This window comes from Schistocerca cancellata, chromosome 8 (assembly GCF_023864275.1).
Source record: "Schistocerca cancellata isolate TAMUIC-IGC-003103 chromosome 8, iqSchCanc2.1, whole genome shotgun sequence".
In the NCBI taxonomy this organism is placed as follows: domain Eukaryota; kingdom Metazoa; phylum Arthropoda; class Insecta; order Orthoptera; family Acrididae; genus Schistocerca; species Schistocerca cancellata.
Window position 1 is genome coordinate 401,309,973 of NC_064633.1, and position 25,035 is coordinate 401,335,007.

Here is a 25,035-nt window from a genome sequence, read left to right on the forward strand (position 1 = left end):
TCAGTTGAAAGAACATTCGTCGCGTCTGCCTGAAGTGAAAATGTCTATCTGCAACCCACGGCTCGCAATGTCTGGCCGTTACGAACAGCCCACACCATCGTGTTTTATGCAATAATAACGGATGGGGATGGTGGGAGAAGATTCGTAAATTAGATATCAACATAAAGCCTGCTACACTTTAATTGATTTTCTGACTATCGGTAGCCGAGAAGTTATAGGCGCTTCAGTCCGGAGCCGCGCGACTGCTACGGTCGCAGGATCGAATCCTGCCTCCGGCATGTCCTTAAGTTAGTTAGGTTTAAGTAGTTCTACGTTCTAGGGGACTGATGACCTCCGATGTTAAGTCCCATTGTGCTCAGAGCCATTTGAACCATTTTTTTTACTATCTTATTATTTCAAACAGAAGCTGATACGTCAAAACAAGGGTTGGGAGAATTTTAAGGAAAAACGTACGGAACATGGACCCACATATTTCGTAATTCGTTGTTTCATGGAATACATTTTATTGCTCAACAGAAATGTTATAATTGCACTTAAAAAAAGACTTTTTAAAAGAATAGCAACGCTCACAATATTTTAAAGAACTTGAACAGGCTCAATTCTTTAATAACAAACTTTAACAATATATACCATTAATAAGAGGCCTGAAACCAGGAATATACAATCCACAAATCCAAGTAAGAAGCCACACCAACTAGGCGTGGCTGCAAGCATATTCAAACAGCTGATTTTTATCAGTAAAATGAGTTACAAATATCTGTCACTAAATGTACTAACAATTCCAAAACATAGATAACACGTTAAACAAGTGGCTAACACCAATCCAAAAATACGGAAATAGTAACAAATCATTCCACTGATTGTGGCTGTTGGAAAGCCCTAAACAATGTATGAACCTTAATAAAAAAAACTACGCAATAAAATATGCAATCATCCTACATACAAGAAAAGCTGGGAAGGCATACAGTTTAAATGTTACTCCCAGCTGATTCACACCAGCAAAAACATTGAGAATGACACTTAAACTAACATACACTGCCCAAAAATATAAGATAAGCTGGGAGTACATGCAATTGAAATCTGACTACCAAATGGTACACACCAGCAGAAACATTAACAATGACCCTTCAATAAATATATAACTGCCCAATATACAAGTTACGCTGGGAAATACAACAGGCGGCTATCACAGCCAACCAGGAACAAGCAGCCAGGTTTCACACAGAGTGTAGCTAGCTAATCACTAATAAAGGGAAGGCTCAGCAGTTAACACTAATAAGTACAAGGCCTTAAAACTTAACACGCTTCTGAAGTAGCGATAAGGGTGCAAGATGCAGATCAGTAGTTAAAGAGCATAGCGAGGAAGAACTTTGGACTTGCTGAACAGGCTTTAAACCTTATGAGCTTACTGAACTCACCAAATGAGATAGATTAGTAGTTAGCAGGCCGTTGTGGCCGAGCGGTTCTAGGCGCTTCAGTGCGGAGCCGCGCTGTTATTACGGTCGCAGGTTCGAATCCTGCCTCGGCCTTGGGTTAGTTAGGATTAAGTAGTACTAAGTCTAGGGGACTAATGACTCATATGTTAAGTCCCATAGTGCTTAGAGCCATTTGAACCATTTGATTAACAGTTACCAATCAATTGGCGGCTCTCCACCGCAGCACTTATCAAGCAAATCAACTTTACTGAACTTGAGCCAACACGACGCGGTAGCTAGAGGCACTACAATGCGGGAAACCCACACGTCGTGCGACGGCGAAGGTGCCGCCACAGCAGAAAGAAAACACGTTGCTGCTCCGGGCCCAGGGAACAGGAAAGCGTGGTCCACTCCCAAAACTACCCGCCAACGTACAACAGAAGGGAACAATAATCTGCCAAAATAAGGCTACAGACGATAATACATAAGATGTTTGGAATGTTAACTTATAACGAAAGTGACTACACATAAAATTTACGAGCTTAACACTCCTTAAAATTAATTGTAAATTACAAGGCGAAATATCAACACGTGCTAATGCGATCACCAAGGCATACTCTTCTACAATGGTACCATGCCTCTGACACAGACTATGTTACTAACTTAATTTTATCAAGTCAATTTATAATAGAGAATACCCGTACACTTGCACGGAATATGGCCTGGAACAAGAGATGCCATCAGTTACGCTGACCGAGGATCATACACACACTATCACTTGGAGAAGCGTTAATATAACAGTTCCAATTCCACATTAGCACAGACGTGGCCTTGCAGTAACAAGTACCCCTATAAAAAATTAAAAAAAAAACACCAATTGACACCACTCAAGTGTGAAGGACCAGTGACTTCCAGGATTCCAAATCAGGGTGTTATTGTCTCTAATCCGAAGACCGGTCTTCGAGGTACCACTAAATTTAAGCTTGCACGCTACATCCTCTACTCTTCTCGCAACTCGCCGCTATTAATCCTTGATCTAGCCGGCAAGGCTTACCTCCCACCGATCTAGCTACTCGCGGCCTCCCGAGGTGTCCCGCTATTAATCCTTGATCCAGCCGACAAGCAAAGACAGCTCCTGAAAGACAGAAAGACAGATAAGACCTGATCTGTATCGTGACGCTAAACAGAAATACTAAAAACAACTAAAGACTACAAGGCAAGGCTATTGGACCAATTTTGTAAAAAGTCAGCTCCAGAACGATATCTGGGGACAACCATTCAAGATAGAAACAGAACGAGTTAAGACACCGACAGTTCTGTCAACTAAAACAAGCTCAGGGCACAATGACCAGAGGATGTATAAGCACGGCAGAATATCTTCTGAACAGGCTGCTCCCAGATGACGACCCCACACAAGACGAGTGACACCACGCTGACCTAAGAGAGAGCATGAGGCAACCATACATCAGCAACAGTGTAACCATGCCATTCGCGCAAGAAAAAGTTGCGGCGGCAATCAGCAGGCTTAAAAACCGGAAAGCACCCGGCCCAGACAAAATACTTTCAGAAGCATTAAAACAAACAGTAACACAAATCACACGTTTTTTTACTAACACGTTCAATGAGGCACTACTAACAGGCAGAATTCCAAAACTCTGGAAAACTGCTAATGTAGTAATAATCAGGAAATCACAAGACAAAGAGCCAACAGACCCCAAAACGTACCAACCGGTCTCTTAATCACTATTGGCAAGGTACAGGAAAGGCTCCTGTATAACAGTTTACAATCGCACAGACGCCTCCTCGGCCTAACACTCCATCATCTCGGATTCAAGGAAGGTAGATCAATAGAAGACGCCGTCAACCAAGCACTGACAGTTAAAAATAGCATCAGCGACAAATACGCGGCCGCTATTCTAATCAACGTAACTGGGGCATTTGACAACTTGTTCCGGCCGTCCCTCTTCGCCAGGTTAAGGAAAATGAGGCTATCAGCTTCCCTCCACGATAGCCTCCTCGATTACTGCAGAGGCAGAGTGGCGGAGTGGAGGGCTGGTACACGGAAGGTTGTCAAGAGAATAACAAAGAGATCTCTACAGTGCTCGATCTGCGGACCAATATTCTGGGATACTGCAATCGAGCCCTTGCTGAACACCCTGGACAGTGACAACAGGGTAAGAGGTGGGCTGGCTTACGCAGATGACCCGCTCGTAGTGGTGTCAGCGAACTCGAGAGCAGCACCAGAGACAAAAGGCACCATGTGCTGCAGAAAATAAACAGTTGGTGCGAAGAATATAAATAAAAAATAACTCCCAACAAAACTGTATATTTTACTGCTCAGAGGGACACTACAGAGGAATCCAATTCTAAAATTAGACAATACAAGAATACAGAGGAAGCAAGCCACACGTTATCTCGGACTGCATCTAGATGTAAAACAGACTTTCAGCCATCATATAAAATTGACAATTGACAAAGCCTCCAAAATTATGCACAAACTAGCAAGACTAAACACAACGCGGTACAAATTACCTATTAAAACGATAAGGACCTACCACATTGCGATATTTGAATCCATCGCATGCTTCGCCGCAAGTACTTGGGCTCACATACAGACTAACAAGACAATAGCAAGACGAGGTCAACGTAGTGTACTTCTGAGAATGAGCGGAGCCTTCAACACCACGTCACTAGAAGCACTTTGCGTTGTGATGGGGACTTGCCCTATAGGCATAACAATGCTGCACTTTACTGGCTTAAAAGGAACAGGGTCGATAAAGTCACGAGATTTATGGGAACCCACATTATGAACAAACACAAATGAAACAATGGCGGATTCATACAAGGCAGAGAGAGTGGGATGCATCGGACAAGGGTCGCCGAATACACTCTTTCTTTCCTGATATACAAGAAAGACTACAACTGAAACATGTCGACCCAAGCCGAGGGATGGTCCATTTCCTGACAGGCCACGGGCCGTTTCCGGTACATTTGAAACGTATGGGACTAACTAACGATGAAGTATGCGTATGTGGAGAAACTGGGACACCAGAACATGTCACACTGCTGTGCAACACGCTAGCACAAGTGAGACCTATACAGAACGACAATGACATTGCCAGAATAATACGTAATCCCGATTACTGGAACACAATAAACAGCGTAGCCGATAATGTATCGAACACTCTGCACAGAAAATACAAGCGCCAGAACCCATATGGAAGGAGGCGTAGACAAGCACAAACAACACAACAAACCACATGGGAGGGCACAAACAAGACCACAGATTCCAAAACCGAGGAAGGAACACTAAGTGAACATCACTCAGAAAAATCAACATGTAAGGGACCAAAACCAACAATGCATGACACTGCATGCCACAATACAGTCACAAACAGCACAACAATCATAAAACAAATAAACAGCGGCACCACATACTAAGTCTGTAGTAATAAGGTAATGTCTCTTGGGAGGAGAATGCTCTAAGAACTTTTATTCCGAGGCTCCTCCTCCCCAATGACATCGTACATACTGTTTAAAGTATACTCCGCACAAGCAGTAATGTATTGATCGTCTTATTGTGTGCAGACAGAAGTACATTCTCTTGTCTATTCAAAGGTATAATCAATGAATTTTATATATCAGAAATGTATTAAGTTATTTAAGGAATAATGCATTCAAGTAGCAATGAACCAGATTCTGTTTCAACTAAGAAGTTACAAACATAAGTATATTTCTTATGTGAAGCTAAAATACGTGTATTCTTTGTATGAAGTGCTCAATCAGCATTTAATCTGTATAAACTGTGTCAACATACATTAGCACAAACCATTTCAGATGAGAATCCCTCGAGGTTGTACCGAGACCTGCTCAGCTGAAATAGGTAGAAATAGGCTATTATTAAGCAACATGCTACTTAGACTGCATTACTCATCCAGATACAGCATATCACTTCCGTCTATACACTACAAATTATTCTTAACCACGCTCATTGTGTTACATTTTCTTTTTTTGTTTTTCTTTGGCATTTGCTTTATATAAATTATCAACTAGGTACTAACAAATTATATGGAACCATTTTAACAATTGTTAAGCATTCAAGTCGCTGTAGCCTCAGAGAAATCTTTATATGTTATGTTATTTATATTATTTAAAAGAAACCATTAACAACTGTATACCAATAAGACTGTAACAATGTGAAGATACAGAAGCATCCGACCGACCTTCCATTTCAAGACCTTACGTTACTCTGTACTGTTAATGAAACAAATCCGCTGCAGAATATATTGGGGCATCTAGGATTGCCCAGTCTGAAAATAGAAGTTCAAGCCATGCGGCTACGCCTTCAATAATAAAAGTTGTCATTAAAACAATAGCTTTTTGGTTGTCATGTTTTTTTCTGATTTTAAATGATTTAAAAATACATTGGCTATATGACAATTTTTTTATTTTTTTATTTTTTATTTTTTTATTTTATGAAACAAATAAATAAATAAATAAATAGTTGGCTATTTGGTTAGAGGAAGATGGAGGCAGCCTGAGAGAGAATCGTGCGATTACAGGACCTGATTCGCGGTCGCTCGTTCAAGTGGGCGGCTACTTGTACTGAGCCGTGTTGGTATAGGTTGTTGGGCTCTACATTGTTGCGTGATTGACTATCTGGGTTTGCGAGTGACCGTCTGCTCATGTGGGCGTCGGTATCATGTTGATTTTTCCCTGGTAACCGCCCGTCCTACCCTACTTTTACGTAAGGTACATGTGTTTGTGGATTTTGGTACCCGTGCTCCGGCGCTGGAGTTGCTCCCGTTAGGCGGATTTGCCCGCTGTTCTCCTTCACTTATTCTCAAGCTACTAAATTCACCCTCCATCTCTCTGTGTCAACTCCCCTTTGCATGCTGTATCTGAGTGTAATTAAATTGTGTTTTCCTTTACAATTTGCTTAACATTTCGGTGATCTGGTCATTATTGCTTTGGTGTAAAATTATTTTGGTTGGAATATGTTGTAGAGCATATATTAGTGACAAGTGAGGTCGAATATCGAGCCTGACCTTTAGAGTGGCGAGTTCTCGCTTTCCCGACTTGACTTGTGCATGAACTGTAACATTGGACATGGTCGGTCATGATAAGCAATCACCAGCTGCCCGATGAATGTTGGCTCGTTTTCTGTACTCACGTTGGAAGGCCTGGTGAAATCCAGCGTCGGCCGGAGTGGCCGTGCGGGTCTAGGCGCTACAGTCTGGAGCCGAGCGACCGCTACGGTCGCAGGTTCGAATCCTGCCTCGGGCATGGACGTGTGTGATGTCCTTAGGTTAGTTAGGTTTAATTAGTTCTAAGTTCTAGGCGACTGATGACCTAAGAAGTTAAGTCGCATAGTGCTCAGAGCCATTTGAACCATTTTTTTTTTAAATCCAGCACTTCTCTTAAACAAAGGAAAATGGAAGATGTTCTAGTGTTGTACATTATTAGTGCTTAAGCGTTTCTTGTTACCTTTAAGCTTAGTAAAGTGAAATTTTTTTTGCAGGTCTTGTTAATAGATGGCAGATTAACCAAATTAATTCCTGTGTCTATCATTACTATTAAACGATTAACGGGATAATCTTTGTTTTAACTATGCAGTCATTGTAGCTCATAGCATTTGGTCGGCATCTGGGGAGGGGTTTGCATTTGATATTCTTGTATCGAGTGATTCTTCAACTTCTCTCGGCGTATTTCTTGCTCGAACAGTCCACGGGTGTACTGCCAGTCCATAGTGTCTAACGGGCACAATATTTCGGGGATCAGACATGTCACCATCGTCAGGTGCGCTGACAAACTGAGCTCCTGAGCTCACTCAGTCACTATATTGACGGGCCTGCCTTGGCCCGAGGTGTAGGAGTTTAAGCTAGGTTAGCTGTTCCTCCTTAAATTCTCTCTGTTGGGAATGTTGTTCTTCTCGTTTTGGATTGGCCTCTGGTTTCTGTAGATGAAATAATTTATCTGCCGGATGCTTCCGGCGGCTTCTTATACTTCTTTCTCTTGCTGCTTCCTGGCTGCCCAAATTCTATCCGCTTCAGGCGGGAGAAGCCCACTGGCGACGTCTGTTGCTGGATGTACAGGACTGCTTGGTCAGCCATGTACCGCCAGTCCTCGTCAGTGAAGATCGGGTGCTTGTGTATCAGCTCCAGCTCTGCACGCCTGACGAGTTCCCTCCCGGGGATCTTCTGGTTTAAGGGTTCGAACCCCCAGTGGAATGGATACAGTTTATGAGGTAGGGGAGGGATGTTGTTTACCGTGAAAGGGTAGGGATTTCAATGATGGGGGTAGCTACCGTCGTTCAGGGAATCTGCGATCTTGGTGAGCACCTCCCTCACACAGCTCTTGATAGGGAGGGGGAGGCACTCGAATGGCTCGTCTTCCCTTCTCCCTCGGTTTCCATCGGCATTTCCTGTGTCGTCTGCGTTTCCGCAGAGACAGGAGTGACGACTGCTTGCGAGGGGGCCGTCTCCTTGTTGTCGGCGGTTTTCCCCTGCGGTGCCGCGTCGGCCAGGGAGGCAGTCGTTTTGTGTTGCCGCGTCTACCCCCGTACTGGTGGGGGTCAGCGCCACGTCCGGCGTCGTGCGAAACACGAGGTACAAGGCGACCCTCACCTCCCGACGCGTCTCTTCTAGTTCCGCTCTCAGGGCCACACTCTCCTCCGCCATGGTCGATTTGAGCGCGGTGAATGCGTCCTCGTTCGCTTCCCGCAGTGCTTGGCGAAAGGCGTCCACGTCGTCTTTGTGGCGCAGCCCGCTTCCCCTACTAAGGTAGGAGGGCGGAGTGTCCACCTTTTTTCTTGTTGGGCCACGTCTTCGTGTCTGGAGGCCAACTTCCGCTGCCTCCACGTCTTCAGATAGCTGCAGCTGCGCGCGTTTGCGGCGTGTGAGCCACCGCAATTTACGCATGCTGCTGCTGTACCTATTGGTTTGGTGCAGTTTCGTGTGTCGTGCGGTTTCCCGCACTTAACACACGCAACCACGCCGTCGCATTCCCTGGCTGTGTGTCCCAGCTTTTGACACTTATAGCACTGCAATTGAGCCACAGGCTTCCGCTTCTTCTTCTTGTTGCCGCAAACGTTGCTCCCGAGTGCGTTTAGCAGGAGCTCAACAGCAGCAGCAATCTTGCCTCTTCCTCCATTCCTACGTTTCGCCATGGCGTTGGCCTAGTGGCGTTGGCGTGCGCGAGCGACGGTAAATAAGTGAGCCGCAGTGAGTTGAGCAAGGGAGTGCGTGCGTGCGTGCGTCCGTCTCCTGAGGGCGGGCGGCCGTCCTAAATCCCCTTCTCCCGCGAGGCGTTCTCTCCGCGGTCCGCGCCCGCGGCGGCGCGTGGGCGGTTCTGAGAGGCTGGCGTCGGCGTCTGTGGTGGCCTCGGTGTAACTGCCTCGTTCGCCCTGGTCGCTCTTTCGTTTTCTTTGCTGAGCCTCTTTTTAATTAGACTCAGTGCTGGTTCCCAAGCCTTGCTGAGGGTATCGCCGCAATCTCTGTTGATGAGTCCGTCCCTGGTACGAATTTCTGTGGCATAAAATCTAAATACTAGGACAGTGTCGCTGGAGAGGCCATCGAAATTCGTACCAGGGACGGATTCATCAACAGAGATTAAAAAGAGGTTCAGCAAAGAAAACGAAGAAGCGACCAGGCAGTTACACCGACGCCATCATAGACGCCGTCGCCAGCCTCTCAGCGACTGCCGACGCGCGGCCGCGGGCGCGTACCGCGGAGAGAACGCGTCGCGGGGGAAGGGGATGTAGGACGGCCGCCCGCCCTCAGGAACTCAGCTCGTCAGCGCACCTGACGACGGCGACATGTCTGATCGCCGAAATATTGTGCCCGTTGGACGCTATGGACCGGCTGTACGTCAGTTTGTTTGCCCTCGGCTTCCTGAGTTAGCCGTAGCGATGGAGCCGTGGCTTTCCGCCTCCTATCCTGTGGTAGCCACTGAGGCGGCGCGGCCTCCTCGCTTACTACGGCATTTCTCTATAATTTAAGTTCCTAATCCTAAGGCAATCTGACTCAAGTTTAAATCAAGGTATCCGCTACCCTAAACCATCCTAGCCTAGCTTTCCCTCCGCCATCCTGGCCTTGGCTTGTGTTGCTGCTTGATTTGAAGATTTTTCAATTCTTAATTGTGGACTGCTGCAAACTTTAAAATCGTACCCGTCTGTTCCAAAATTCGTTTTTCCGAAAGGACGCTCCAATTATTAGTTGTAATCATGAACCCAGAAATTTTAAAATGTTGTCAAATGCAGAACTTGTAATATTTTGAGTATTGTTTCCTTCCGGTTTGAAAAGTTGCTAAACTGCTAGCTCCGAAATTACCCTCAAGTTATTTTAATGATAATCCTTAACTTGTGAAAGGACGAACTTTCTTGTTTTTAGTTTACTGTCTAATGAGAGGTTTCAAAATTATTATGGCAATGCTTTTTCTTTAATTGTAGTGAAGTCACATTTGCCTGGTTGAATTCTTGCGGTTGCCCGAAGGCTCTCGAGCTGTATTTTTATGATTTGTGAAATTTTGAAAACATATTCAGCGATCTTAAAAGTAGTTAAAATTAAAATTTAAAACAGTCTTGATCGCAATCTTGTTAAAATATTTTTTTATTGGAGTGAGTGACCGGTTTCGACTCTATGAAAGAGTCATTTTCAGACTCTGTAAAGATATATTGCCGAAGTAGTATTGACGTTACAATAAGCATATAATACATATATAAAAATAAGATAAATAGTAATAAATTATACCCAGAGCGGTGGATGGACACTGCTAGATAAGTTCCGTCGACGCTAGTGTAACTGCTGACTGTGCATTGAGGGGACGGTTACTAGTAAGGTTGGTCACACCCACCGTTCTGAGTATGACATCATAAAGAGCCAATCAGAAAACACGTTCATGATTAAATAACTTAATACATAACTACGAAGGAACAGTTGTAATACATCGTGATGTCAATCATTGCTCATTATTCGTCAATGAATATAAATTATACTATTAAAATGGTTCATTGGTATGAAATAAGGCTTAGGATATGCTGCCGTCTAAACTGAGATCTACAAAATCTGCACCAAATATTGTCGTTGCCCCAGCGTTTATTTGGATAAACGATATTTTTATGAATGTTAAACTTGTTATTTTAAGGAGGTATTACTTATCCTGAAAAAGAAAAATATTGTTTTAAGTTTGGTCAGTTTGGTTCGCCGACCTGAAATCTGTTGACTACTGATTTATAAGTTATAGATGTTTCTAAGTAAATATTATTAATTAAAATATTAACAACTATTGTGAAACAACAAATGGCCTTCCGTAAACTCAGCCTGCCCCTTCCTCCCGCTCATTAATTTGTTCTCGTATCCTGGGGCGTCCACTGGGATCTCAGAACACTTTCCGGGTAGAGTCGGACAACATTCACAGAACATATTGCTCCCTCACAGATACATGACCACAACGGGAAAGTTCGAGAAATTAGAGCTATTACGGAGGCTTCCCCACTTAGGTTCTGCCATTCGCGAATGAAACAGGGTGCAAGGAAAACAGTTAGAGGTACCAAAAGTACCCTCAGCTACACACTGTTATGTGGCTTGCAGAGTGTGCACAGGTGCATTAAACTAGACTGGAGACCACAGGAGCAACAGCAGCAATTCGAGAGCTCGAAAAGGTGATCGTCCACCCACATATATGGATTGATAAGATTGAAAAAGATTTAGTTTATCCTCTACTTTGGATTTTATTGGTCGGTACACAATCCGACCTACTTTACATACGAGTGTGAGTCAAATGAAAACCTTAAATTTCTATCAACAAATCGAAACTCGGGGCTGTTATCCTGTAAGTTGGTAAGCGTGCTACAAACAGCGTGCAGAATGGCCTGTAGGTGGCAGCATAGTGCAGATGCACTCATACCGTCCCAGTATCAGTATAAATATGGCCGCCCCACTTGCGACTTGCACCAGGGAAGAACAGCGTTCTGTTATTCGATTATTGCTTGGTGAAGGTGTGAAACCTATTGAAATTCATCGACGAATGAAGGTTCAGTACGGTAATGCATGTCTGTCACAACAGCAAGTCTACGAATACAGTAGGAAGTTCGCAAATGGTGTGACTTCAGCGGAAGATTCTCCTCGTCGTCCAGGTCATGTACAACGAGTTGTGACTCCACAGAACATTGCAGCAGTTGAAGCCATAGAGAAGGAAAACCACCGAGTGACACTGAATGACGTTGCAGCATGTTTACAAATTAGTCGTGGGTCAGCGCACCACATTGTGCATGATGTGCTCCAGTTCCATAAAGTGTCTGCAAGATGGATGCCACGGCAGCTGACTCCTGAAATGAGAGAACGACGTGTTGATGATTGTAAAGAACTTCTTCGGCGCTGTGAACGAGATGATGGCTTCCTTGCAAGAATCGTTACTGAGGACGAAACTTGGGTTCACTTCCACCAATCGGAAACGAAGAGAGCGGGCAAGGGATGGGGCCATTCCTCAACACCAAAACCAAAGAATTTTCGAACAGAACCATCAGCAGGGAAGGTTATGCTGACTCTCTTTTGGGACAAAAAGACGTCATTTTGGAGCATTACATGCCTAGAGGGACCACTGTCACCAGTGCATCTTACATAGATCTCCTAAATAATCATCTGCGGCCTGCAGTCAAATCAAAGCGACGTCGACTGCTGTCGGCAGGTGTCCTTTTCCAACATGACAATGCAAGGCCCCAAACTGCCCGTACAACAGTTGCAACAATCACAGACCTGCATTTTGAGTGTCTTCCTCATTAACCATACTCACCAGACCTTGCCCAAGTGATTTCCATAAGGACCACTCAAAGACGCAATGGGAGGAAAGAAGTTCCGTTCTGATGAAGAGGTACGCCACCCGGTGCATGAGTGGTTGCGCGGACTACCAAAACAAATTTTTTAAAGGAATTTATGCACTTTGTAAGCGCTGGAGGATTTGCATTGAGCGTGGCGGAGATTATGTTGAAACGAGATACAGCTTTGTACCATTTCTGCACAATAAATAATATTTAAAAAAATATTTAAGGTTTACATTTGACTCATCCTCGTAGTATAACGAGCTTATCAGTTGTCTGGTTAAGAACGTGGAGGGAAACAAGCAATTTCGGAAAACCGCCTGACCGCACTAATAAACGAACGTTCGCACTGCCCGCTTTCCCTGGTGCCTCGCTACGCCGTCGGAAATACGGATGCGGCCAGCGGAAGAATGTAACGAGGTGAGATCCTCCTGTGTTAGCAACCTGACAAGGTAAGCGGCGCCTGCGTTCTGCCTCTGTATCGTAGCTCTATTTCCTTAGCGGGCCTGGGACAAGCAACGTATCGAACAAGCTCCGAGAAGCCATGTAGAGTGCTTAGAGACTGGTTACTATGGCCGTGGATTGATTTTGTGTTGTTTAGGAGAAGTACCAATTAAACGAGGCAAGAGATAGGGCTGTATGCAGATAGTAGTCGTACAAGGACGAGAAAATAAGTAAAGACCAGTGCCTCATCGGCATGATGACCATTAGAAACCGAGGTTTGGCTCATCTCGGAACGTTGGCGAAACTGACTGGGGCAGTGTAAACTGGCCTGTTAACCCTGGACCATAAGTTACTTGATGCCCACACCCTAACCATGGAGATAAGAAAGTATCTCTTGATGCTCCTATCTCCCAGCTGATTCCCCACATCGACTTAGTCCTCATCAAGCCTCCTCCCCCTCCTTTCACATGGACCTTCTCTCTAACTCCTGCTCATTATATTTGATCCCTATGCGTCCCTGACACCCTTCTTCTGCTCTTCGTCACCTTGTCAGCCCCAGCCTCCCCGTCACATCCCACCTACACCACCGTGATCATCAAGCTAAGTCCTCTGGTCACAGAGGATGAGGTGTTGGCGGAACTGAACTCCCACCCAGACCTGGAAATCCACTTTGCCCACTATATCCACAATGCCTCGGTCCCACCTATCTTAGGCAGGTTTTTTCGGAGTCCGCCACCTCCATTGATCCCCTCCTCACCCACAGTACCCTGATTTTCCACCGTCGCCACCCCGTTGAATCCTCCAAATCCCCTCCTCAATCCTGCTGCTGCTAGCACTGCCTCATGTACAACGATCACCTGACCCCAACTGCAAAAACCCCCCAACCTGTACCCATTCCAATGTCTGCCACTATCTTAAAATGTGCCCCATCCTTGCCACCCTTCCTTCCTGAAACACCTGCAATGGCCCCCATCCCACCTATTCCCACAAAAGTAAAGCTAAACCCCCTCCTGCCACCCCCGAGCATACTACTCCTGTTTGTCCCATTGATCCCCTGACCACCCAAATAATTCCCTCCATCTACCCCCTCCCCCCAGCCCGCCATGGCTGAAGACATCATCCCGTTACTCACTACAGTTCTCCAAAACATTCACCATTTTCAGTGCTTCCACACTCTCCAACGGATCTCCCTTGCCACACTTTCGGCACTTAAACCCACAACCAAGTCCACTTCACCTTCACCTGCCTTAAGAACCTACTTTAAGCCTCCTCCCTCCCCTCTCTTCTCCCCTCCTGCTCTTCCCTTCATGGTGCAGCACAAGTGTTGTATCCTATTCCAGAACATCTGCCCCCTCCACACCAACAAATACTTATGAACACCCTCTCCCACCACCAGGTCGACACCTTCCTCCTGAACAAAACCTTTCTCCAGCCTCAGCATACTATCCACACCTCTCCCTGTATGTTATACTGCACTGGCCCCAGCACCTCCTCAATGACCCCACCAAACACCTTATCATCAGTGTCTTCTTACCCTCCCTCACCATTAGCTTCTCCACCACCTATGTCTGCTCCACTGCTCCTCTTCCCTATGACATCATCTCCCACATTGACTACACCTTCTCCAACTATATGATTGCCTCCGACATCAACATCCATAGCAGATCCCCTGCTGCCCTTGGGCGGTGGCATCATTTCCTCCCCAAAATCAAGGGAGACCATGTTTCCCTTCCCCAGAACTCCTGACCTGAAAGTGATACCACCCCTGATGGTGTCATGGCCTCCGCCAACCTCCTTACATGTATAGCCATCAATATCCTTGACCCCACAGGAAGTGACCACCTACCCGTCTTTCTAACCATAACGTCTGCTCACCACCTCTTCCTCCAGCTTCCTGCCCTGTACCCCATCCCAAGGTTGTCCATGACTACCATTGCCACCCAAGTCGAAAGCCACCATCTTACTTATCACCATCCAGACGACATCATCCATGCCTCGTCGTTCTTTCAGAAGTCCTTTACTGATGCTGTGGGGGCCCATGTTCCTAATAAAACCATCCACTGCCAATGCCCCATTCCAGCTCTATAGGCTGTCCTCCTACTAAGCGAATCGTGCTGCCTCTATCGCTCTGTCCTGTGCACTCATGAAGGAGATACTGTGTAATGCCACTGGGAGATACAGCGACACATACAGAAATTATTACAGCAAAGAAACGCTGGGCCTGGCCCCAGACCTGTACATGACTCAACGCCACCCTCCCTATCACCTCCTTCAAGTACTGGTCTGACTTCCATCACATTATTGGTTCCCATTTCGCATCCTATTACAACCATCTAAATAACGACCATCATCTTTCTCACAGCCTCAGTAAGGCCAACCACTTTGCTTCCCACCTTTCGTTGCTCTTCTCCATCCCTGATGATCCACACTTTGATTATTCTCTTTTCCCCACCATCATGAAACGCGCCATTACCACAGTCCCTCCACTTGCTCCTAGTCTCCACTACTTGGGGCAGTTGCTCCCCTCTGACATCAACACCCCAATCACAGCACAAGACATTAAACTTATAATCTGGTCAAAATGCAACATGGCCCCTGGTCATGACTGTGTCACCTTCCACCACTATAGAAAAAGCCCTTCGCCTTTCTGACTGTCCATGCCAATTTATACAACATCATCCTCTATACCGGCTTCTGCCTCAACCTGTGGAAGACTTCCCATGTCCTCTTATACCTGAAACCCAACAAATCCTCTTACATCGCCTCTTCCTATCATCCAAACTGCCTCACCTCCTTCTTCAGTAAGGTGTTAGAATCCATCCTCTCCCATCATACCCAACAGCACCTTAATCAACACCACCTCCTCCCCCTTACCCAGTGTGGCTTCCGACCCTCCTTGTCTGTCACACACCAACTCCTTAAGCTCGTCCACCTTCTCTCCCTCCACCTTATCTCCCATCTGCCTGACAGTTTTGGTTCCCTCGGCCTCCAAAATGCCTATAACTGAGTATGGGATCCCAGTACCCCGTTTAAACTCCAAATCTACGCCCTGCCTATCAATTTTGTCTGTCTAGTCGGTTCCTTCCTCTCACGCCGTCCTTCCTATGTCACCCTCCACAACACCAACTCCCATATCCTTTATCCCGCTGCTGGTATCCCCCAGGGTTCTGTCATCTCCCCTCTCCTCTATCTTATGTAGACTTTCAATATGCCCAAGTCACCCCCACCTGTCCACCTCTCCCAATATACTGAAGACACCACCTTCCTGCCTCTTTATCCCACCCTTCAATGGTCCTAAAGCACCCTCCACACCCACCTTCACCAGTTCACCACATGTTGTAACCAGTGGTCACTTCGTATCAAGCCCTCCAAAACCCAGGCAATCATCATGGGCTGAAACACCTGCCCTTTCTATCTCCATGATTTCTACCTCACCATTTATGGTCATCCCATCCAGCTAACCCCCACTCCTGAGATACCTTGGCCTCACCCTTGACTGTTACATCACCTGGACCCCTCACCTCCTGACTATCCAACAGGAAGCCCAATCCCACCTCTGCCTCCTGAAGCTCCTGTCTGGCCAGACATGGGATTTGCATCCTTCCAGCATCCTCCACACCTACAAATCCCTCATCCATCCTATCCTCTGTTATGCCAGCATGCCTGGATCTCCGATCCCCCCCACCACTGCCGCTCTTACAAGGGCCTCCAAATCCTCAGACACCATGCACTCTGCCTTTGCCTTGTATATCTGCCTTGCTTCCACCACACGACTCCTGTATGACTTCATCCCCTTCCCCCAACTCCACCTTTTCCTCCTACATCTCCACATCCTTTCCACTGTCTGCAGGCTTGACCTCCCCCACCCCCTGCTTTCCTCCCTCCTCTCCACACACCACCTGTTGCTTTGCCTCTATCACTGTATCATTCCCTCTCTCTACCTCCACACCCTCCATCTCCTTCATCAGGGCAATTTCCATTAGCTCCCCCTTGCAGATATTGAACTTCACCGTGACAGCTACCCTTTCTTCCAACTGTACCCTGGCCTTGTTCCCTCCAAAGGTCTCATTTTTAACCCTCCCCTCCTTCTCCCAGAGCGGATTTTCCTCCTTTCGCCCCGGCATCACTGCACCTTCTCCTCGATGGTGTCCCTCCCAAGTCCTTCTCTCCCCCACCCTCCCTCCCTTCTTCTCTTCTCACAGATCTCCATGCTCCTGGCAGATCCTCTGTTTGCCTCATCAGTGTGCTACATCAGTGTTGTGTTTGGTGCTGTTCTGCTGTGCATCAAGAACTGTGGTTTTCATTGTGCGCGGGATTGTACATAGTGATACAGTCAGTGATTGTTATGTACTACGCCGTCTGTCGATACTTTTATGACCCAGTGAGTAGTTTTTTTGTGTGCGCTACTTTTCTGTGGTTTTATCTCCATTTTACAGTCGCCCTCTTATCGTCTGTTCTCTTCCGAGCTATGCCTCCTTTTTTATGTCTATGTAGACCATATTTCCCTGTTCTGTTATTTTAAATGTCTTCTTTGTATAATTCCTGTCTTTTTGGCTGAAGAACAGCATATATGCTGCTGCCAGCCCCCTCCCCCCTCCCAGATGAGGCATTGAAATACAATAACGGAAAAAAACGCTTGTCTACCTTCCTGCTCTGCCTATGACCAACTCCTAGTCTCACTCATCTCCTCTCCCTCCAACTTAGATCCTGACACTCTGCCAGTTTTGTCTCTCTAGACCTTGAAAGTGCCTGAAACCACACCTACGCCCTTCCTATCAACTATGTCTGTCTGGTTGCCTCCTTCCTCTCCCCTTTCCCCCTCTATGTTACCATCCATAATACTGATTCCCACGCCCTCTACCCCTTTGCGGGTGTTCCCCAGGGCTCTGTCCTCTCCCCTCTCCTCCATCTCCTGTACACAGCAGTTATGCCCAAACCCTCCCCTCTGGTCCACCTCCTGCTGTATGCCGGCGACATCGCCTTCCTTGGCCTTGCTGCTGCCCTTAAACGGTCCCAACGCCTTCTCCAGAATCACCTTGACCTTTTTGCCACATGGTGTAACCAGTGGCTCCTCAAAATCGATCCTTACAAGACTCAGGCAATCATCATAGGTCATACCACTCGCTATTTCTTGCTCCTTGATTTTTCACTTACCATCTGCACCCGTCCTATCCACCTTTCCCCCATCCCCACCTACCTGAGACTCACCACTGACCGTCACATCACCTGGATCCCTCATCTCTGCTCTATCCAATCCAAATCCGACAACAGCCTCCACCTCCTTAAACTCCTCTCTGGTCGGACATGGGGTTGAACCCCTCTACCAGCCTCCACACGTACAAATCCTTAATCCATAGCATCATCTCTTATGCTAGTCCCACCTGGATATCTGCCACAATTCTATAAGTCTCTCCAGATCCTCCAACACCATGCACTCCACTTCGTCTTCTGTATATGCCTCCCGTCCTCCACATGCATCCTCAATGATCTGATTCCTTTCCCCCATCTGCTCCTTTTCCTAGAACATATCCCCATCCTCTGCCACTCCTGGGGACTTGATCATCCTCATCTCCTGCTTGCTTTTCTCCTTTCCAAACCTGACCCACTGCTGTGCCTCCACCATAGCGTTCTCCCTACCCTTCACCTTTACACCCTTCATCTCCTTTTCCAAGGTGGCTTCCATCAACTCCACATCCCCAATGATGCCCTCCCTCCTCCCATATATCCTTCCTATCAACTTTGATCCTCACCTCCTTCTCCCTCCCTCTGCCCTTCTTGGGATACTGATCCCCCCTTCCATCCTGTTTTTTCTCCACCTACCTATTCCTCAACTCCATGACCTCCCCCACCCCAGTCCATTTTGTTTCCCCTCCACTGTCTTCCCCACTCCTTCTCGTGTCTGCCCTATCCTGCTGATCCCCCTTTTTCTGTGTCCTCACAATCCATCGACTCCCTCTCACACTTTTGCTTTCCCCACCCTCTTTTCTCCTCATCCATCCAGGTTCCCCCACCCCACCCCCATCGACTTTAGGTTGTGGTGTGTTATCTTCTTCTCTAATCTCTGGTGCAGTGTTTTACTGTTCAGTGTTGTATGCCCACTTTTTAGTGTTGCGAACAGGAACCATACTGTCGCCATGATGTTTAATTGTGCCTGTGGGCTTACTGTGTGTCTTCATTAGCATCAACAACCCCGTGTGTTTTCTATTTTAACTTCCGCAACTTTACACCATTTTACTATTCTTAACTAAGTCACCGTTTTATCGCCTTTACATATTGTTTTTCATCTTCCCATTATGTGTTTTAACTTATCTGTTAGCTGTAGATCGGCGTATAAATAAAAAAACGCTTGTCTAGTCGCAATAATAATGCCAAAAACATAATCTTATTAAAATGGAACGTTTCACAGTCGCAGGAAAGGGAGATAGGGTGTATATTTGTAGCTATTGTGATAAAAATGCCCAAAAAGCTTGTGCTATGTAGGTTGGTAGTTATCCTGACAGATAACATCCAGTGTCTGGACCTTTCGCCAGATAGTTAATGTATTTAAAGATACCAGAAGTGTGCAGCCAAAGAGGAAGGTGCAAGCAAGAACTGCAACAAATGAAGATGCCCAGATTAGTGTTTCATCTACAGCTGAGGCTAATCCGCACCTCAGTAGCAGACAAATTGAGTGGGAATCGAAAATTTAAAAAAATTGAGAATTCTGTATCATACATTTCAATCTTAACATATTTCTATGCACCAAGATTTGCATGGCGATGATTTTGGACGTAGTGTAAATTTTTACCATTGGGCACAAAATAAATTACAGATCTTTTTCACGAGTTCTATTTAGTGAAAAAGCGTTATTTACAAACAGAGATAACGTAAAACGGCATAATATGCATCATTGGGCAGCGGATAATCCCATATGGCTGCGACAAGTGTAACTTCAGCAACCCTGGCGGGTTAGGTATTGTGCGAAATTTCGGGAGGACATCTAATTGGGCCTTATTCTTTCGATAGCAATCTAGATGGTGCAATGTATGTCTTACAATTTCTACTAAAACATGTTTCACTTCATGACAGAATGGCGATGTACTTTCAACATGATGGATGTCCGGCACGTAATACGAGTGCAGCTGAATCAGTATTTAATAAAATATTTAGTGACTGGTTGATTGGTTGTAGAAGCACCGTACCACGGCCTGCACGTTCACTGGACCTTACATCTTCAGACCTCTGTCTTTGGCGAAAATTGAAAGATATTTCTTATTGTGATCCACCGAAAACGCCTGAAAACATGCGTCACCGTATTGGCAAAGCATGTGCGACAATCACTGCAGGCGATTTAGTCACTGTTTAGACGAATTTTGTTATGCGTATTGCCAAATTTATTGAACATGGACATCATTCTGAGCATTTATTACATTAATGAAGCTATTACGGTTGCTCCGCATTAACAGAACTCGATTTCATAATTTATAAGGTCACACAAGTAAATGTATCACATTGGAACAACAGAAATAAAGTACAAACGTCAGTACTTCTTGCGTTTCAATTTAAAAAGCCACATCGTTACCAGCTGTTGATCTAAACGGGTGAGGCATATTATAAGTGTGGGAATACTACAGCGCCAATCATCACAAAGCGAAACAAAGGTTCCAAACCAAACATTCGTATTAATTTACTTACTATACGACTGTGTAATAAAAAATAGGGGTACCTATTTTAAAAAATGCAGTTTCTATCAATTTGACCAATGGCAGCACCATCTATGGGGCCATTCCCCTGTCACGCTCGAACAGATTTGTTCTTCTCATTTTTGAGTTTGATGATAATTTTGTGAGACATTTGGTCTGGTCAGTATCAACAGACCAACATATATATATATATATATATATATATATATATATATATATATATATATATATGTGTGTGTATGTATGTATAGAGGGTGAAGCGAAATTCGCAAATTCGGGCTTCGCAGTGCGACTTCTCACATGCCAGTGATAAAAATAATGTGTCACAAAATGTCGTCCGACGAATACATCCGGCAGCGAAAGGACGATAAAGAGTGGCGATATGGCAACACTGTAACCATATACATGGTAACTACATCTGCCAGCACGTGCTTTGTTGTACTGTATACCTGGTGTAGTGGATAGAGTTTTGGGTTAGCATGTGGGAGGTTGAGGGTTCGATCCTGGATCGGGTGCAATTTTTTTTTTATTTGTTAATTTCATTTTGACATTTCAAACTGCAATATGCACTGTCTCTTAGGTCACATGTATCTTAGATTTAAAACATTTTGTAAAGCTGAACATAATAAATATGTGGTTAGACAAATAAGAAACAAACAGTTTAAACAAATGACCTGTTATAGGACAGAATAATTACAAAACCAATATCAATTTCGAAACGCTAAAGACGAAAGCACAGTGTAATACCACAACATCTACTTGTCATTTGTACTATATGTAATATGAGTGGTCAAATTTGCAAATGTGTGTGAATTCCTAAGGGACCAAATTGATGAGGCCGTCGGCCCTTAGGCTTACACACTACTTAACTAATTTATGCTAAGAACAACACACACAATCATGCCTGAGGCAGGACTCGATGCTCTGGCACAATCCGTGGCATGGTGATTCTTTAAGCGCGCCCACTCTGCGCATCTGAGCGCTCAGATATCGCACACTAGCAACCAGTGACAATAATAATGTCCATATCAATGACCGCATGACCTTCACAACAGAATACGTTGTCCCCAAACAACAGATTTTCAAAGCAATCTCCCTGCACGTGCAAACATTGTGTGTTGTGCAATCCGCCGGATCCTACAGCTCTGGGCCCTTCGCAGCAGAGCTGTGTCTTCAGTAACAAGAGCAGAATGAACACAAAGTACCAACTCTTCCACAGAAGAGTACAGTACATGTGATCCTTCAGGTGTCCCCACAGGATGTAATCCAGGGGATTTAGGTCAGGTGAACGTGATGGTCATACAATTGGACCTGCACGTCCGAGCCATTTTCCTGGAAATCTTCTGTACAAATAACGTTGCACATTAATTCGAAAGTATGGAGGTGCACTATCATGTTGGAACCAAATCCTCTGCCAAACACGTAGTGGAACATCATCCAGCACATCAGGCAGATAGTTTGAGTGGAATGCATGATACCTTCGTGCACTCAACCGGTCAGGCAACCCATATGTTGATAACAAAGCGAACTTGATATCCACCATAGTGGGTGACACGCATGTTAACCTCACACCAATGGTGGGCATTGTGCATATTGAAGACATCCCCATGAATTAATGCTGCTTCGTTCGATCATATTACGGTGTTCACGAAGTCATCATTGGCTTCCTGTTGCTGTAGGAATCATTCTCAGAATTGCATATGTTGATGGTGATCTGGCAGGATGTAGGTGTTAACGACATGCATTGGGAGACACGCAGCTGCCTTGCTATGCTAAGTGTACTTTGCTGAGGTTCTTGATGTATGACCTCCAGAATAGCTTATCAATAGCTGCAGCATGGCGACTCCATGGACGACCTCTGTCACGTGATATTGAAAGGGGAGAACCTGACTCCCGAAGGCACAGCTCTAGATGAGGAAACATATTTTTATCTGGCTGGCATCAGCGAGAATTTCTAGCAGCATATTTACGAGTGGTAACACCAGCCTAGTTATCAGATGCACCAAGGACCAGAAGCCTATCCACTTATTCATAGTTTGTGAATTCCATATTTCTGCCACACTGGTTTAGAGATTTACAGTGAGAAAATATGATACGTTTACGCATGTACGTTGGAGTCTGACATGGGCACATTGCTCCATTCAAAACTAATCCCTGTCTGGTGGACAGTGCATACAGTATAAACACACCATCAGTCCTGCTCGCTGTTCCACCTAATATGCATCACCTCTTTGACAGATGTTGTTCCGCATGATTAACCCTGACACCACTAATTGTGAAACGCTCGGTTTCGAGTTACACTCTTTCCCTAATGGTAACAGACGAGATATTTCCACAATCGCATCGATAGAACAATGATAATAATAATAATGCATTGAGATGTGTATACTAAATAGCATGTGGTCACAGGACCAAACGTTGAAAGGCATTATTAGAGGGACCATAGTGATAACACATACAAATAGTAACCAAGATTGGACATTATTCGCAAAGCATGTTGCTAGTCCTACTGGTAACGTAAGACCAACGAAATCTAATGCTCCTGAACGAGGCAACGATAATAGTTCGTACTAATCTATGAGATCATTGGAAGAGGTTACAAAGAAAACAGGTTTGGCACCTAGTAGATGAAGTGGTGTGAATTAATTCACACGCACGCTGTGGGAGGGCTTATTTCAAAGCTGACCATTCTTCCATATGTATGAGCTAATATTTTCTACAGGGCCCACTGCAATCGTTGCTGACGATTAAGAAACCAGATACCATACCACCAGGACTATATCTACCAAATAAAATACATATGCTGTAACCGCAGATCGAACCCTTAACTTCCTGCATGCTAACCCAAAACTCTAGCCAGTGCACCAACTGTACGCGTGAGTTATATGTGCTGACAGAGGTAGTTACCACACTTGTGGTTACAATGTTGCCAAATTGCCACTATTTAACGTTCTTTTTCTGCTGGCTGTACTCGACGGACGAAATTTTGTGAAAGACATTTTTTTATCGCTCGCATGTGAGGAGTAGCGCCCTTAAGCTCGAGTGCGCGAATTTTGCTTTACCTTGTCGTAGTGAAAAACCCCCGTCAAAACATTTTTCTGAAATAGTGTTTTTGTCTCTCCATTAGACAGTGAGACAGGTAACATCATAGTAGTGGCACACTACACACCTGTCGTATTAATGCATGTAAATCCACCTTGTGATGAAGGTTTAAGCCTTCGAAACTAGTGGCGAATATGGATAGTGACTGGTAACAGTAAAGTTGTTGTTTCATTAGATACGTGTAAGGAGTATCAAAAATGGTTCAAATGGCTCTGAGCACTATGGGACTTAATATCTGAAGTCATCAGTCCCCTCGAACTTAGAACTACTTAAACCTAACTAACCTAAGGACATCAGACACATCCATGCCCGGGGCAGGATTCGAACCTGCTACCGTAGCGGTCACGCTGTTCCAAACTGAAGCGCCTAGAACCGCACGGTCACACCAGCCGGCGAGTGTCACGAGACCTAAAAACTGAAGAAGGGCCACGTTGGAAGAGAAATGTCGGCTACTGTTCTCTACCATAAATCGACAGGGGTGACAGACTGAATGGACATAAATGGTATTGCAGGTTGCGATCAAGTGTCCACAGCTCGTGGTCGTGCGGTAGCGTTCTCACTTCCTACGCCCGGGTTCCCGGGTTCGATTCCCGGCGGGATCAGGGATTTTCTCTGCCTCGTGATGACTGGTTGTTGTGTGAAGCCCTTAGGTTAGAACAGAAATCACTGTCTGGGAAACTTACAAGTGCGAGTGGCCTTCCTCCAGCTATGAAAACGGGCACAGTTAGCGTGCATTTACTGTCTTTCATGACCACTTGTTAACCTACTGCCTTTTTTTCGTCTCGGGATTCTTGGCCATCGTTTGTTTAAAGCTTGCTCTGATGTTTCGTCAGTGAAACATGGACGATAACTAGTTTGGACAGGAAGAGAATAGAAGCTTTCCAAATGTGGTGCTACAGAAGAATGCTGAAGATTAGATGGGTAGATCACATAACTAATGTGGAGGTATTGAATAGAATTGGGCAGAACAGAAATTTGTGGCACAACTTGACTAGAAGGAGGGATCGGTTCGTAGGGCATGATCTGAGGCATCAAGGGATCACCAATTTAGTATTGGACGACAGCGTGGAAGGTACAAATCGTAGAGGGAGACCAAGAGATAAATGCAGTAAACAGATTCAGAAGGATGTTGGTTGCAGTAGGTAGTGGGAGATGAAGAACCTTGCACAGGACAGAGTAGCATGGAGAGCTGCATCAAACCAGTCTCTGGACTGAAGACCACAGCAACAACAACATCACAATGAAGGAAATGTACAACACCGTTTTGTTAGAGCCCGTCCTGACCCTCAGGCTATGCGAGAACAGGTGCCTCAGTAACATACTGTTTTGCAAGACAGTAGGGTCGTAGCACCCATTACTGCGTCCTCTTTTGTTATTGTAAAGAATCCGTCTGGCAGACTCCGATTGTGCGACTGTTTTAAGTAAACTGTGAATCCTAAAACAGTCATTGTCTTGCCGCAACAGGAAGAAGTAATGCACCAAATTGAGTGCCGGACGTTACTTTTCCTAACTTGATATTTGCAACTCCTACTGGAAGTCCCTCTGGATAAGCAGTCACAACATGTCTTTGCCACCA